The sequence below is a fragment of the Orcinus orca genome, chromosome 17, assembly GCF_937001465.1.
Source record: "Orcinus orca chromosome 17, mOrcOrc1.1, whole genome shotgun sequence".
Taxonomy (NCBI): Eukaryota; Metazoa; Chordata; class Mammalia; order Artiodactyla; family Delphinidae; genus Orcinus; species Orcinus orca.
This window is the reverse complement of record NC_064575.1, coordinates 53,799,336-53,814,997: the sequence shown is the minus strand read 5'-3', so window position 1 is coordinate 53,814,997 and position 15,662 is coordinate 53,799,336. Positions and strand designations below refer to the sequence as shown.

At 49.2% G+C, this 15,662-nt stretch overlaps 1 long non-coding RNA gene across 1 annotated transcript in view; it reads left to right on the top strand.

Moving 5' to 3' along the window:
• The first annotated feature begins 14,161 nt into the window (after nucleotides 1–14,161).
• The window catches only part of LOC125961623 (uncharacterized), a 71,187-nt gene continuing 69,686 nt past the window's right edge, over nucleotides 14,162–15,662 (top strand). Inside the window, exon 1 of the long non-coding RNA XR_007472553.1 lies at nucleotides 14,162–15,542. This is a non-coding gene — a long non-coding RNA (uncharacterized LOC125961623). The remainder of the gene's footprint in view (nucleotides 15,543–15,662) is intronic.

Genomic DNA, 15,662 nt, shown 5'->3' with positions numbered 1-15,662 from the left:
CGCACAGGCTGAGAAGGTCGTCAACATGGGCATTCTGCCCTGTGCCAGCAAGGGGGCAAATTGGGACAGTAAGTTGGCAGTCCATCTATCAGGAGCCTCAGAAACATTCATATCCTTTAATCCAGTGATTCACAACTGGGAATTCAGCTGTAGGAAGTCATCAAAAATGTTGATAAAGGGCTTCCCTGGTGGCGCAGTGGTTGAGAGTCCGCCTGCCGATGCAGGGGACACGGGTTCGTGCCCCGGTCCGGGAAGATCCTACATGCCGCGGAGCGGCTGGGCCCGTGAGTCATGGCCACTGAGCCTGCGCATCCGGAGCCTGTGCTCCGCAACGGAAGAGGCCACAACAGTGAGAGGCCCGCATATCGCAAAAAAAAAAAAAAAAAAAAAAAAGTTGATAAAACCTTATGCACTGAGGTATTCATCTCAGTGTTGTTTATAATAATTATTAGAAACAACTTCAATGTCCAGTAGTTAGGGATGGTTATTAAAATAAGCCACATCTACATGAGGGGGGTGTTATATGGCCTTTAGAAATGATATTTCCAGAAAAAAATTTGTAACATGGGAAAAAATGAAATAAAATGATATATTCTATATGTTGTCAACTTTATAAAAAATATACAAGGAAGAAAAACATCAACATAATGTTAGAAATCTCCCCCCTTCTTGTGAGAGATTATGAGTGGTTTTTGAAAATTATTATTATGGCATTATATATATTCTCTGCATTAGCTTTATAACCAAGGAAAAAAAACCCTAATGTTATTTTTAAAATAGACATATAACTAGTTTCCTGGAATATACATTCCAGGGAAGTTCTGGCTGGGAGGAGAGTAGCAGCTGCTGGGTGTCCAGCTGATTTCTGTGTTTATAAGCCATAGCCGTAACCCTCTAGAGTTTCTCAACATGTAGTTGGATGGCTCCTTGCCTCAGAATTACCCATGATGCTTATTTAAAAATGCAGAATTCTAGGCCCAACCCTAGGCCTACTAAATCAGGATCTCTGGGCGCAGGGCCCAGGAATTTGCATTCTTATAGGCTCTGCACACTTGAGTTTGAATTCCCCTTGCCTTAGAGGCTGTAGACAACGCACTCATCAGTAATCCAGCATGGTTTCTCACATCAGTCACTTTTGCTTTGAAGAGAAATTATTCTTTTTATAAAGTTCATTCTTGGTTGTGCCTAAGACAGGAAGCTGCAAAACATATTCAAAAGAATAGAAAATTCATAATTGTATTTTATTTTGGAACTCAGTAACAGCAAGTTGTGTTTCCTAATTTACATTAGGCTAATAATTAAAACGAATTAACATTCCCAGACTCTACCCTAGGTTGGAATTGAGTAGCTGCAGGAGGACATCAGCCCACAGGGAAAGCTTTACCCTACTAACAAGTGGGTATTCCACATGCCGTTAGTTGAGAATCGTAGTTATAGACATGATTACTTTTAACTCACAACCTGAGGTGTCCTTTATTGATTTGTTTAGGGGAGCGCTATCAGAGGACAGTAGAAAGTTCTCCACTTTGAGGTGTGTGCTGGCTCAGGGCAGGTGCTGGCTGAGAAAGCCCTACCAGCCCTCTGGGGCTGTGACTTGTCCAGACCCAGGGGAGCTGTAACTGCTGGGCTGGGGGAGGGACAGCAGCTGTGCAATTTCAGCCATCTCGTCAGTAGGTGAAACTCAACACCGCAAAGAGGCAATAATTCAGGGTATTAGTCCACACTTGTTGCTTCCGGAGTTGGTCACAGCCTCCTAGGAGAAAAGATGAGCCATCCTGAGAATGAAGACAGCTCCAGGTGGGAGCTGTAAGAAAAAAGGGCATCTTGCCTCCTGGCAGGGACCATATCCCCCGTCTGTGCCCTCTCGCCCTCTCGTAGAACAGATGGCTTCAGGCTGCAGGACCCTGCACCTGATCCGCGCTTTTTGGGGCGGGAAGAGGGCCACAGGAGGTGGGTGAAGTACGTGGCCCCTTTTAATAACACCTTCCATTTGTGCTGTGTCATAATCCCCAGCGCTCTGGCAGTACTGGATCGCCCCGCGGTGGGAAATGAGACCTGGATGGGCAGGGCTGTCGTCAGCTCACCAACTCAGGGAGGCCCCGAGCAGTGGGGCTGAGAGCCGGGCTCTGGGGAGCACAGGGCAGGAGGTCAGGCCAGTTGTGCCTTCTTCCCTGCGGCATGGGGAGGGAGGGAGCAGAGGAAGGCAGCCAAAAGGGTTAGGACCCATCAAGGAGGAAAAACTGTAAAAGGAAGCCCTGTAACTTTCATACAACATGTAATTAACTCTCAGCAGAAGATGCCATGGATTCATAATGGGAGCCGACAGCGGGGGAGGAAGGCTCTGACAAGCATGAGATTTCTTGGGGGTTTTTTTAAATTTAATTTTTAAAGGAACACGAACAGTTGCAATTATAATCGTGGACCTTCCGTGATAGTGTCTCCCCAGCAGCAAGCCAGCTCATGCTGTCCCCCACCCTACCCAGGCAGGATGAGCAGGAAGGGCTTTTCTGCCTGGAGCTCTCTCCGGGCTCCTGGTGCCCCAGGGTGGGTCTGTCAGCAGCCCCTGCTCTGTCAGCCTGCCGGGCATGTGAGTCCATCCCAGAGCCCTCTCTTCTCCGTGACAGCTGTCCTTGGAGTCACCCTGGTCTCCAGCCAGGGGCTCCCAAGGTCGCCCTTCTGGCAAAGCCCAGGCCTCCTCCCTAGTGCCCTGCCCTCAGTAGGGTGGCCGCACCCCATGAGGAAGGGAAGTGCAGCTGGAGAGGAAAGGCAGGGAGCCCCGGGGTGGGGTGGCTGCAGGTGGGCAGTGCCTGGACATCCGCCAGACAAAACGGGGCCAACGTTCTCCCAGGCACAAAGGGCACTCTGTGCGGGACACACCCAGCCCCGTGTACAATCTAGGAGGCTCACGTTTCCTAACACAAAGGAGGCCCATTCCCAGACAGTCCTGGGTGTGGCCCGTAGGCTGAACCCTGCTGGGCAGGGCCCCGTGACCCATCTGGATGGGTGACTTCAGTCCTCATTATGCTCTGGTCTGCACATGAGGATGGAGAGAGGCCGCTTAACTCCACAGGACATTGGGCAACTGCCTTTTCTTCCTCTGGGAAAGAGGCTGTGAACTATGAAGAGGACATTCATTTTTTTTTTCCTTAAAATTTATTTATTTATTTAATTTATTTATTTTTGGCTGCGTTGGGTCTTCGTTGCCGTGCGCGGGCTTTCTCTAGTTGGGGCGAGTGGGAGCTACTCTTCGTTGCAGTGCACGGGCTTCTCATTGCAGTGGCTTCTCTTGTTGCGGAGCACGGGCTCTAGGTGCGCAGGCGTCAGTAGTTGCGGCATGCAGGCTCTAGAGCGCAGGCTCAGTAGTTGTGGCGCACAGGCTTAGTGGCTCCGCGGCATGTGGGACCTTCCTGGACCAGGGCTCGAACCCGTGTCCCCTGCATTGGCAGGCAGATTCTTAACCATTGCACCACCAGGGAAGTCCCGAGGACATTCATTTATTGAACATATATTTCTTGGGCACCATCTAGGTGCCAGCAAGTAAAACAGACAAACTTTCCTGCTCTTAAGAGCTTACGTTTGACACAGAAGCATAGGCGCTTCTCCTCTGCATTCGTTTCCTAGGGCTGCTGTAACAAAGTACCAGAGATTGGGTGGCTTAAGCAACAGAAATGTATTTTCTCACAGTTCTAGAGATTAGAAATCCAGGATCGAGGTCTGGGCAGGGTTGGTTCCCTCTGAGAGGCTGTGAGGCCTGTAAGGGCAAGTCTGTTCCAGGCCTTTCCCCTCACTTCTGGTGGGTGCTGGCAATCTTTGGTGTTCCTTGGTGTACAGCTGCAGCACCCCAACTTCTGCCTGCATCTTCACATGATGTTCTCCCTGTGTGTCTCTTTATCCAAATTTCCCCTTTTTATAAAGACACCAATGGTGCTAAATTAGAGCCCACCCTAATGGCCTCATTAACTTGATCATCTTTGGAAAGACTTTATCTTCAACAAAGGTCACATTCTGAGCTACTAAGGGTTAGGACTCCGACATGTCTTCTTTTTTTGAGGGTGGACATAATTCAAGCCATAACAGCCTCTATGGAGAAGTGCAGGAAAGTATGGAGGACAGTCATTGGCCTTTGAGGTGCCTGCAGGCTCCTGCTTCCTCAAAGTCTCTCATGAATACATCTGATTGGTGGAACCTGGGTCATGAATCTGTGCCCCACTGCAAGGCAGGCTGGGAAATCGAGTTTCTGGCTTCTTACCTTGGGGAGGATGGACATCTAATGTAGGATCTTACCCAAACACGGGAAGCACATTCAAAGGATTCATGCAAAGGTGGCCACAAAGCACAAGAGAAATCTACTATGCAGGTGCTTTCAGATTTTCTCCAAGGGGACCCAAAACATAGAATGACAACAACAGCATCGATGTCTCGTCTGCCCTTTAATGCCTGGTATTGTGTGCTGCCCACTGCAGGGACCAAATGTGGGTGACCACAGAGGACATCTGGCCAGTCTACATAATAGTGAACAACTAACATTTAGTAAGCATTTACTATGTGCTAGGAAATTTTCTAAGCTCCTTACATGCATTGCCTCATTTAATCCTCACAACAGCCTTATGAAATAGCGATGATGATTAGCCCCTTTCACAGATGAGAGAACTGAGGTACAGAGAAGTTAAGTAACTTAGCCTACTAGGTGAGAGGGCCAGTATTAGAGCCCAGCCATTTCAGTCTGAAACTGAGAGCTTAGCCACTGTGCTCTCTAAGAGCGCAGTGATGGAAGAAGTTGATGAGAGATGGAAGATAGGCTTTAGGGCAGGTGGGTGAGTGCTATTAAGCCATTGCCCAGATGTCAACCTGGGAGCTCACTGGAGCCACCCCTGGATGGCATATACATTGTCTCACACTGTCTGAGCCAAGGTGGGTGTGATGTTGGCCTGAGGCACCCTGACAAAGTCCTCAGGAATCCTGGGAGAGAGGCGTGGGGAGAGGCAGGAGGGAGGGGGAGGGGGGAGCCTGCAGCTGGGGTGCTGCAGGACCGGCCCAGGAGGCCCTGCCTGACGTGGCTGAGGATGGCCTACGTCCAGGATGCAGGGGGCTGGGCAGGGGCTGGCTCTCCTGAGAGGCAGGGAGAGCCCAAACTGGGCCCTTGCCAAGGTACTGCCTGGAGAGGGCCAGATGTTCCCAAAGGTTCTTCCCCAGTGACCTGGAGGAACAGCTGGGCCTTGGAGGGGCCGGGTGGCTGCCAGGGCCGACCCTCCGTGTTGAGGTGCATTTGGAAAGTGGTTCAGGTCCCTGACACACAGCCAGAGGCAGAGACCTAGGACCTCTGTGCCTGCCCTGGGGGAAGCCTTGGCCACGCCCTACTCCTGTGACTCTGGATGTTGGAACATTGCTGTTTCTAATACTTTGGGGGGGAAATGTGGGAAAGGGGGCAGCAGGAGACAAAAGTGAACGGGACATATTTCCGCAGCCCCAAGCATGTTCAGCTGGTGACCTTCTGAGGCCCTGGCCCTTAGGATTGGGCCTTGAACCTCATACACTCCAATCCAGAGTAGAATTTCAAGGGTGTCCATACACCAGGGGTGTCTGTCATTCACCAGTCAACCCTCCTCTCGAGAAAGCTGGGACCAGCCTAGCAGCTTCCCTTTCCAAAGGGAAATAGGGGACAAGGTGGTAGCTGGGCTTTTCTTAAAAGGAACAGAAGACAAAGGTAGAGTATTTTCCTCAACAAACGTGAAGGAAAAGAAATTTTCCACTAGAGGTTTTTATTTTCATTTTTTTTTTTGGAGGTTTTCATTACAGTAGGTCACTGTGAAATACAGAGTTAATAAGATAGTTCAGCTTCAGAAATGTATGCAAACATCAGTAGTGTTCCAGAGTTTTAAAACCAGGTTAATATCTACAATAACATGAAAAATACCAGTGCCTCGCATGTGCCCTGATGTTCAGTTATCTTCCCATAGATAAGAAGCAGAGAAGAGGGACATTCTTAGAATTTAAAGAATGAAGTGAGGCCAGGGTTGCCAGATAAAATACAAGATGGCCTGTTACATTTGAATTCCAGATAAAACAACTAATATTTTGTTAGTATAAAACCATGTTCTGAATATTGCATGGGACATGCCTCTACTAAAAAATTATTTGTCATTTATCTGAGATTCCAATTGAACTGTCCATCATGTATTTTCATTGGCTCAATCTGGCAACCTTGTGTGGGCCTCCATCCACCCCAGTAGGGGAAGGCTGAGAAGTGACTTCTGGGAGAGTCTGGCAGGCATACGCCTCGTGTCGGGGACTCCAGGGAGACCAGGCCTACAGCTCCAGGGCTACCGTGTAGGGCCCTGGGAAAAGGCCCTGAGCCTCTTCTCAGAGATCTCCCTGGAGGGAACAGGCAGGGCCCAACAGCTGCAGAAGGAAGCCTTGAAAACAACCTGGAAACAATTCAGCCTCCTCCTGGCAGCTGCCAACACATCTACAAGTGCACCAGGGCTCCCAGACCACACGCCGGGCCACCTCTCGTCACCCTGACCCCCCTGGGGTATAGTAACACTGAGCCACACCTGAGCTGACCCTGTGAACGCCCCAGCCTGCACTGACCTCTCCTTCAGGTCTGCCTGTGTCAGCCCTGCTCACGCTGGCTGAATTTCCCCACATTCTCTGGGGTTGAGGTCATCGAATACCCATGGGCCTTTCCTGCAAGGCTGAAGTGCCAATCCCTGGGCATTAGCTGGGTGACTAGTTATTTGTGTGCTGTCCACAGGTAACCTAGGGAGGGGAAGTGTGGGCACCTGCTGCCCAGGAGCCCTGGGAAATCACTGGGTGAGAGAGTCCAGCAGTCTCTCCCCAGAAGGTGAGTGGAGCCTGCCTGCCTGAGGGCTCTGGGCGAGCTGCAGACCCTCCAGCCTCGCAGGCCCCCTGCTATGCTAGCTCTGCTGAGGGGCAGGTCTCCTCGTGGCTTTCCTCCCAGGGCTGTGTGGCAGCTGTTCTCCAGTCCTTTCCCAGAGAACAGGGAGGGAAGAGGGAAGGAGAAAAAGGGGCAGGCCTGTCCTGGGAAGTTTCAGCTTGAATGTTGGACCAGAGCACTCACTGGAGTGCTGAGAAAGGAAGGAAGGAAGGACAGCTTGTGAGCAGAGCATGGCTTTGATAAGCATCTCTTGTGAGGTGCGTTTAGTCCCGTTTTCACAGAATATGAAACTGAGGCCCAGGGAGTTTGTGGAACTTTCCTCAGGTCACACAGAAAATGCTAGAGTCAGAACTCACAGCCAGACCACTGATTCTTTTTTTAAAAAATAGTTATGTATTTATTTATTTGGCTGTATCGGGTCTTAGTTGCGGCACGCGGGATCTTTCGTTGAGCAGTGTGGCTTCTCTCTATTTGTGGTGTGTGGGATCTAGAGCGCGCAGGCTTAGTTGCCCCGCGGCATGTGGGATCTTAGTTCCCTGACCGGGGATTGAACCTGCGTTCCCTGCATTGGAAGGCAGATTCTTAACCATTGGACTGCCAGGTAAGTCCCCAGACCACTCTGATTCTTAAACCTGGGCCCATTCTATTGCTTTTTGCTACCCAGGAGAGTCCTGATCTAGCTCAGGGGGAAACAGCTACTGTCAACTCTGTTATTCTACTATGTCAGGTTCCAGCCCCCTCCACTACCCCCAAGCTTGGCTCATGACTGTGAAATTTCCACTAGAAAATGCTGAAAGGAAACAGCTGCACTTCTCTGTGACACGCCAGGACCCCCATCTCCTGGGCTCGTAACCCTCCTGTCACAGAGCTGAGTGAACGCGCTGGGTGAGGCTGTGGTGCTCTCGGCAGCACGTTGGGAATTGCCCCCAGTCCCCACTCTCGTGGGGCTCATTTGGTAATTCGTGACAGGCTGAAAACCAGCCTCTTAAACCCAGCCTGTGTGCTTGGTTGAGCCTGGTGAAACTGGAACATATAGGTCCCCATGATGCTCCCACCCTCATCCCCAGGGGTTAGTCTGAGTTGTCCCTGCCCCCTTAACCCTCCTCTGATGTCTCCCACAGAGGGCTCAAGCCTTCCTTATCTTGGGCATTTCTCATGTCTCTGGCACTCCTGCCACCTTGGGTCACTATTCCTCCCCCTCAACACTTCACAGAAGTAGGATGAAAAGAAACGTCTGCGTGTGGTAGGGAGAGAGCGGGGGCTGGGAGGAAAGAGAGAGAGAGCTCTGTTTCTTCTGATCATGAACTTCCTTTTTTTATAATTTAATTTTATTTTTTAATAAATTTATTTATTTATTTTTGGCTGCTGTTGGGTGTTCATTGCTGCGCACAGGCTTTCTCTAGTTGGGGCGAGCGGGGGCTAGTCTTCGTCGCGGTGCGCGGGCTTCTCATTGCGGTGGCTTCTCTTGTTGCGGAGCACGGACTCTAGGTGCGCAGGCGTCAGTCGTTGCGGCACGCGGGCACCAGAGCGCAGGCATCACTAGTTGCGGCACGCGGGCTCCAGAGCGCAGGCGTCAGTTGTTGCGGCACGCGGGCTCCAGAGCGCAGGCATCACTAGTTGCGGCACGCGGGCTCTAGAGCGCAGGCTCTAGTCGTGGCTCGCGGGCTCCAGAGCGCAGGCTCAGTAGTTGGCTCAGTAGCTGGTTCAGTAGCGCACGGGCTTAGTTGCTCCGCGGCCTGTGGGATCTTCCCGGCAGGGCTCGAACCCGTGTTCCCTGCATTGGCAGGCGGATTATTAACCACTGCGCCACCAGGGAAGTCCCGAACTTCTTCACTGACTCATGCGTGTGTACTGGCTGGATGCGGAAACACAGGAGGAGATGGAGACTGGATGTGGTAGTACCGGCCGGGTCCCCACACGGCCCAGGCTCTTGGCTCAAAGCCTGTTCCCAGACATTTGTTAACCAAATGACGTTAAAAAGGACTTCCAAGCTCTACTTGCACCTCCTCTGCTGAGGACTGACTCAGTAGCATTTCTCAGAAGCACCTTTCTTCTGTCACATCTTGCAGCTTCTCTAAGACTCCAGAAACGTCCAGCCTACGCAGTGTCTTCTCTTGTTGGAGTGTGTCTCTTGGAGCCCGACTGCCTGGGTTCACGTCCTGGCTTTGAACCGGCTCATACTTGGGCGCATTCCTTAATCTCTCTCTGCCTCAGATCCCTCACCTCTGATGTGCGGATTAGAACATCTACAGCCTAGAGTTGTTGGGATTACAATGTCAACAGCCATAAAAGACTTAAAATAGTAGTTGGTACATGATAAGTACTATATAAGTGTTAGCAGCCATCATTATTTTTACTATTATGATGATGATTCATCTCTTCCCTTTCCTTCATCTCCAGTCCCATCTTTATCAATTCACTCTCCTCCTGAAACCTCGGTGGCTGAACAGAGCCATCCTTATAGGATAGTGTGAGAGGACTTGGAAGGCTGCAGACTCTCACATGGAGATGAACCTGTGCCTGATGTCTGAGAAGGTGTAGGGACCCCTACAGATTGTTCTGAGGTGGGAAGGAGCAAGTCGCCCTCCACTGTACTGAACGAAGGGGGACCCACCCGCTTGCAGCAGGGGGCGTATCTCCTGGTGGTGACGGAGCTTTGGCTTTGGGTCCAAACAGTTTAACTCAGGGGAAAACTCGTCAGTCAGGAGTGCTGAACATGTCCAGATGGAGGTGAAACCGCACAACTGGTCTGAGATGGGATGAAACCTCACAACTCATATGGGACTTGAACCCAGCTAAAATTCTGATTGGGACTTGAACCCACTGTCTTTTAATTGAAATCACACACATGGTCTCAGGACTTAATGAAGCTCAGGTTGTGTCTCATCTCACAAGGAATACAGCTAGAGGCAAAGTGAAAGGTAAGTAGATTTATTGAGAGAGATACACATTCCATAGACAGAATGCAGTCTGTCTCAAAAGGCGAAAGTGGCCCTGAAATATGGTGTGGATAGTTTTTATGGGCTGGGTAATTTCATAGGCTAATGAGTGGGAGAATTATTCCAACTATTTTGGAGAAGGGATGTGGATTTCCAGGAACTGGGCACTGCCCAGTTTTTGGCCTTTTATGGTCGGCCTCAGAGCTGTCATGGTGCCGGTGGGTGTGTCGTTGATCATGCTAATGTATTGCAATGAGCGTATAATGAGGCTCAAGGTCCACTGGGAGTCACATCTTCCACCACCTTGGACCTAGTTGGTTCTAACCAGTTTATGTTGTATCTTCAACCTGCTATGTCCTTCTTTTTTTTCTTCTTCTTCTTTTTTTTTGGTATCTTACTGTAGTTTGTTTATTTTTAACATCTTTATTGGAGTATAATTGCTTTACAATGGTGTGTTAGTTTCTGCTGTATAACAAAGTGAATCAGCTATACATACACATATATCCCCGTATCTCCTCCCTCTTGCGTCTCCCTCCCACCCTCCCTATCCCACCCCTCTAGGTGCTCACAAAGCACGGAGCTGATCTCCCTGTGCTATGTGGCTGCTTCCCACTAGGTATCTATTTTACATGTGGCAGTGTATATATGTCCATGCAACCGGCTGTGTCATTCTTTTAAAGGTTGTGCCCTGCCCCCTTCCCTCCTGTTTCAGAGGTTGCAATTAAGACACTCATACAGAGGACTCTAGTGGGTTGATGGGTGGCTCCCCCAAAAGATATGTCCATGTCCTAGCCCCAAAAACCTGTGAATGTGACCTTGTTTTGAAAAAGGGTCTTTGCAGATATAATTAAGAATCCCGAGATGAGGTCATCCTGGATTATCCAGGTGTGTCCCAAATCCAATGACAAGTGTCCTTATAAAGAGCAGAAGAAGAGAATTCACAAATACAGAGGAGAAGGTCATGTGAAGACAGAGGCAGAGATTGAAGTTATAAAGCCAAAGAAAGCCTGGAGCCACCAGAAGCTGGAAGGGAAACTTTGGAGAGAGTGCAGCCCTGAGGACACCTTGACCTTGGATTTTTCGCTCCCAGAACTACGGAAGAATTAATTTCTGTTGTTTTAAGCCACCAGTTTGTGGTAATTTGTTTCAGCAGCTACAGGAAATTAATAACAAGGACCAATTGCAAACCACAGCCCATCCCCACCCTGAAAGGAAAAGATAAGGGGCCATAGTCTGAAGTGGTGAAGGCAGAGAGAAGTGAAACTCAAAGGATCAATGAAGGACTTTCATAGTTTGCTGCATACAATGGAGTGGGTTGTGCACTGCACAACGGTGGGCGCCATATACAGCATGGTTGTAGATCTGAATATTTATTGCTTGTTTTCTTTCTGCAGGGGTCAATAAGGTATCTTGAGGAAGGGATGCCTCTTCCTAAAACACACAAAACTACCCTATGACCTTGTTGGTTTTTGGTGAGAAACATCTAGATAGCCCTGTCCAATAGAACTTTCTGCAAGTATGGAAATGTTATAATTGCGCTGTCCAATAGAGTAGCCATGAGTCACATGTGACTCTTGAGCACTTAGAATGTGGCTTGTGCAACTGAGGAGCTGAATTTTTGGCTGTGTTGGGTCTTCGTTGCAGCACCCGGGCTTTCGTTGGCGGCGAGCGGGGGCTACTCTTCTTTGCAGTGCGCGGGCATCTCATTGCAGTGGCTTCTCTTGTTGCGGAGCACGGGCTCTAGGCCCGTGGGCTTCAGTAGTTGTGGCTCGCGGGCTCTAAAGCACAGGCTCAGTAGTTGTGGTACACGGGTTTAGTTGCTCCGCGGCATGTGGGACCTTCCCGGACCAGGGCTCGAACCAGTGTCCCCTAGCGTTGGCAGGCGGATTCTTAACCACTGTGCCACCAGGGAAGCCCCGAATTTTATTTTAATTAATGTAAATTTAAAAAGCCACATGTGGCTGGTGGCTACCATATTGGACACACAGCTCTAGATCAAGAAAATGGAAGCTCAGGACTGCTTGGTGTAGAATTTAGTCACCAGAAGCCTGGCCACTGTTCACTAGATATTGTTCATGGGCCCCTCTGCAACTGTAGTCCTTATTGAGTTGAGGGGGTCAGTCAGGGACCAAGGTGGAGGTAGAGGTGGTGGCAGGGAGTGAGGAGTGCCCGGAAGTATGAGAAATGCCCAGCTGGACTGGAGCAAGGGTCCAACAGCAGAAGGAGGAAGAGAGAAAGGCTTGCCCAAGGAGGTAAGAGCTTTCTCTCCAAATTGCTGGCTTTCCCTACTCTTAGTAAACTTTCATGAATCTGTCAATCATGAAGTTAGCTATACTCTTTAGGAACCCTCCCCCCCTTTTTTTCTGGCTGCACTGTGCTACTTGCAGGATCTTAGTTCCCTGACTAGGTATTGAACCTGGGCCCTGTCAGTGAAAGAGTCGCGTCCTAACCACTGGACCACCAGGGAATTCCATCTTTTAGAACCTATTTTTGCTTTCAGCTTTCAATTTGGAATAATGAGTTTTTTTTGGTTTTTTTTTTTGTGGTACGCGGGCCTCTCACTGCTGCGGCCTCTCCCGTTGCGGAGCACAGGCTCCGGACATGCAGGCCCAGCGGCCATGGCTCACAGGCCCAGCCGCTCCATGGCATGTGGGATCTTCCCGGACGGGGGCACAAACCCGTGTCCCCTGCATCGGCAGGCGGACTCTCAACCACTGCGCCACCAGGGAAGCCCTGGAATAATGAATTTTTATTTGGAGATAATCATAGAGATGGGCAGGGGGTGCCAGTCTGGGGGCTGCTGGGCCTCGGGGTCATTTACTTCTTGAAAGGGGGCTCTTTGGGAGCAGGTCTGTTTAAGCTCCCAATCAAGCCTGCTATGGGAAGGTGGGAGCTCTCCCTGTCTATGCCACCCCACATCGCCCAGGTATAGAGTCCAAACTCCTGTCTGGAGAGCAAGACATTTGCCCAGCTGCACCTTCATCCCTTGAAGGGACCTGAAGACTCCTCCAAGGTGGGAAGAAAGGTCTAATATGTCTTTTGGTGATCATCACACTCTCCCCGCATGTTGGTAAGCAATGAGTGTGAATTTACCGAAGTCTTTTAGGGGTAAGTGCCAGCCAGACAGTGAGGGCCTGGCTATTCCGGCAGCATCAGCATCACCTGGGAGCTTGTTAGTGATGCAGACTCTCAGACCCACCTGATGGAATCAAGACTAGGTTGTAAGGCTCCCCATGTGATTGGGGATGCACAGTAAAGTTTGAAACACTGCTCTAGAACAAGGCCCATTCCCTGACATTGATTTAATGGACTTGTTTTGAATTAATTAATGGAGCCGAACTGACCTTGCTGTTTCAGAATTTTGTTGATTTCACCACCCTGGAGAACCTTCCAGTAAAACATAAATCTGCCAAAATAGTTTCCAAGCTCGATTATCCCAGACGGAATCCTCTCCAAGGGCGTGGATGTTCTGAAAGCTCAGGATAAAATGTATTCCACATCCCTGATCTTTGCGAGGGAGACACTTTGGGAGTGTGGTGGAGAGCGAGAACCTCCTTTCAGGGCCAGCTCTGAAGCTCGGCTCTGCATTGGTGGCAACTTTTCCTGCCACACCTGAGAGGACCTGGGCTCTGCCCCCATGGAGAACAGTTACAGTATCTCCATCCTCACCTGTGGTTTCCCTTCACCAAAGTCTGGCAAAGAGGTGACCCTTCTCAGGATTTTCTGAACAGAGCCAGCGGCCCATGGCTATCAAAAGAGTACATGAGCCTACTATCAAAGGGCTTAAAGAGACAGAGAATCACCCAATTAGAAAGCACTATTAAGCAACCTATTTTTCCATCGACAGATGAATGGATAAAGAAGATGTGGTACATATATACAATGGAATATTACTCAGCCATAAAAAGGAACAAAATTGGGTCATTTTAGCAATGTGGTTGGACCTAGAGTCTGTCACACAGAGTGAAGTAAGTCAGAAAGAGAAAAACAAATACCATATATTAATGCATATATACAGAATCTAGAAAAATGGTACTGATGAACCTATTTTCAGGGCAGGAGTAGAGACAGAGACGTAGACAATGCACTTGTGGACACGGCAAGGGGGGGCAAGGGGAGGGTGGGACAAATTGAGAGAGTAGCATTGACATATATACCCTACCATGTGTAAAACAGATAGCTAGTGGGAAGCTATCTGATCTCCCTGCTGTATAGCACAGGGATATCAGCTTGGTGCTCTGTGATGACCTAGAGGGGTGGGATAGGGAGGAGATATGGGGATATATGTATACATATATCTGATTCACTTTGTTGTACAGCAGAAACTAACACAACATTATTAAGCAATTATACTCCAATAAAAAAAAAGAAAGTGGTATTAGCAAGTCTACAACATCCCATACAGCAGGAGATGCAGCTGTTGAAAATAATTTTTTTAAGAGGTTGTTAATTTTACAAAAAGCAGATCGTAAAATAGAATTATAGTCTTTTCATTTTCATTTTATTATATTATTATTTGGCTGCACCATGCGGCTGGCAGGATCTTAGCTGCCTGATCAGGGATCGAACCTGGGGCCCTGGCAGTGAAAGCGTTAGTCTAACCACTGGACCTCCAGGGAATTCCCCTTTTCATTCTTAAATAAAAATATATCTCTAGTCAGAGAAAAAAATGCCTGGAAGGATATATTCCAAAATCTATGGTGTCAATGCTCATTAGCCACAGGACACCAAGAACAGATGTGTAGTAGGGCTTATGGGCAGTGCGGGGCATCTGGGTAAGAAGATGCTACAAAGGAGTTAGTATCAGGTTTGAGCTTGTGGTCGGTGCTTTGGGGGTGGTTCAAGCAAGCAGGGCTCTGCTTTGAATTGGATGCTGCTGGGAAGCAGGGTAATTTTATGATTGGATATCTTAATAATTCACATGAAGATGAATGGAATGAGGCTATAATTGGTAATAACTAAACAAAAACAAGTTACCCAGTAGCCAGAATAGGGAGATGTCTGGTTAGTTTTGTGGTTTGGACGATCCTCTTGTTATTGTCTTGTGTAGACGCGATTACAGAATGGTCGTGTCTTTGTCTTGATCTCCACGATGGCAGTGGCCTTGGCTGATGTGGGGGTTCTGTGGAGCTGGTTATGCTCAATGGGAGAATGGCAGGCAACATGCTTTGTCCACAAGACCAAGGCCCGGCTGTGAGTGTTGCCAGCTCTGGCCATTAGGGGCTGTTTTGCTCTTTCTTAGTGGGAGCACCTCTGTGTGTTGGGATTAAGAGTGATTTTCACTTTCTACTTCATATTCTGGGAAAAAAAATTGTTTTTACAGTCAGGTATTACATTTATCTTTAGAAAAATAGCTATTTCCTTTCTGAGGAAAAAAAGGAAAAGAACACCTATATAAGAAAATGCTAAACTGGATAAACCATATGCCAGTGCATTTGGTTTGGTGGGAGGGGCAGACAGCCCAGCTGAGTGCCCCGAACAAGAGTCACAAACGGTGTCAGCTCCACATCCTGCAGAGCAGCTCCACTCAAACACTTCCCCAGGAGGCAGGCTGGGCGTGCCAGCGTTCGAGTGTAGACTGGATGGAAATTGGGGTTGCTCAAGACCTCACTCCAGGGTCCAGGTGTTTAGAAACATGGCTGGCTTGTCAACACTGGGCGGAGGCCACCTGGACACCTTGGACACCCGCTTGGTGGGGCTGCCAGGTAAGAGGCAGGGACATGGCCTAGAGCTGTGGCTCTCAGCTTGGCCTGCCCATTAGAATCAGCTGGGTCGGTTGTCACCCTCCCACACCTCCAGGGCTCAGCAACCCTGACCAATTCCAT